Source organism: Hylobates moloch, unplaced genomic scaffold (assembly GCF_009828535.3).
Source record: "Hylobates moloch isolate HMO894 unplaced genomic scaffold, HMol_V3 SCAFFOLD_1, whole genome shotgun sequence".
In the NCBI taxonomy this organism is placed as follows: Eukaryota; Metazoa; Chordata; class Mammalia; order Primates; family Hylobatidae; genus Hylobates; species Hylobates moloch.
Window position 1 is genome coordinate 187,825,181 of NW_026652276.1, and position 1,873 is coordinate 187,827,053.

Consider the following 1,873-nt stretch of genomic DNA (forward strand, 5'->3'; position numbering starts at 1 on the left):
ATATGTTAGTCACCCTGAAATTATATATATATATATATATATTTTTTTTTTTTTTAAGATGGGGTCTCGCTCTGTCGCCCAGGCTGGAGTGCAGTGGCAGGATCTCAGCTCACTGCAAGCTCCGCCTCCCAGGTTCACGCCATTCTCCTGCCTCAGCCTCCCGAGTAGCTGGGACTACAGGCGCCCGCCACCACGCCCGGCTAATTTGTGTGTGTGTGTGTGTGTGTGTGTGTGTGTGTGTGTGTTTAGTAGAGATGGGGTTTCACTGTATTAGCCAGGATGGTCTCAATCTCCTGACCTCATGATCTGCCACCTTGGCCTCCCAAAGTGTTGGGATTACAGGCATGAGCCACCACGCCTGGCCAACCTGAAATATTTTTAAGTGGACAAATACATTGAGTTTTCCTTTCTTTCTTTCTTTCTTCCTTCCTTCCTTCCTTTCTTTCTTTCTTCTTTCTCTCTTTCTTGAGACAGGGTCTTACTCTGCCACCTAGGCTGGAGTGCAGTGGTGTGATCACAGCTCATTGCAGCCTCAACACTTTGGTCTAAGCCACCGTTATTTGGGAATTTTCTGTTTCTTACAGTTGAGCCTAATCCTAAATAACATAGAAGAGCTGTATACATTTGGGGATATGAGTATCAACTTTGTCATGACAGCTTCATCTCAGTGATATGGAAGTACAAGGAAGCAGGAAATCATTAACAAACTGAAATAACTTTATGGAGAAGACATATCCAGAGGCTCAAATGATCCTCCCACCTCAGCCTCCAAGGTAGCTAGGACCACAGACCACAGTGGTAGCTTGGACGCACCACTGTGCTCAGCTAATTTTTTAATTTTTTTTTTTTAGAGATGGGGTCTCAGTATGTTGCCCAGGCTTCCTCTCTTTCTTGAGCTGCTCTAGGATATGTCTTCTCCATAAAGTTATTTCAGTTTGTTAATGATTTCGTGCTTCCTTGTACTTCCATATCACTGAGATGAAGCTGTCATGACAAAGTTGATACTCATATCCCCAAATGTATACAGCTCTTCTATGTTATTTAGGATTAGGTTCAACTGTAAGAAACAGAAAATCCCCAAATAACAGTGGCTTAGACCAAAGTGTCAATTTGTTACCTTCTCACATTTTTAAATGGAGTCCGGAGGCAGCTGCCCAAGGTGGGTATGGCACCTCCGTAATCATCAAGACTGGGGCTCCATCTGTATTACTACTCCTCCACCTTAGCATGCTCCCTCATGTTTCAGAATGGCTGCTTGAGTGCCAGTGATCACATCTGCATGGCGTTCAGCAGAAGAGATAAAGAGCTCTGTCTTTAAGGACACTTCATTTTAAATTTTTTGACATCCTTGAGTCATAAGGGACATCTTTAAAAGTTACACAGTACTCCTCCTTACACCTCATTGGACAAGGCGTGGTCAAACCTCCTCAGTAAAATGGAGACTATAACACCTACTTCATAGTGTTATTATACAGATTAAATGAGATTTTAAAAAATATATGGCAGATTAAAGTCAGCTACAAATTCTTTCATGTCCCCCCCATTGAGAGCTGAGGACTGTGTCCATTCCTCCTCGACTCTGGATGAACTCTACGACTGCTTCGACTAGTAGACTACGGCAGAAGTGATGCTGTGGTCCCCACTCAACACTACTTAATGCTGCAGGACAACCCAGTCACCCTTTGTTGAGTGACTTTCTGAGGCTTAATATTACAACACAAGTTTGAATTATTCTTCCTTTCTTGTAATTTCTTAGACTGAGTTAGAAAAATATCCATATTTATACTGGATTTCCACTCTTGGAACACTTGCTTTTGGAAGCCAGCTGCCATCTACAAAGTATGACTACCCTGAAACCACCATGCTGTGAGGA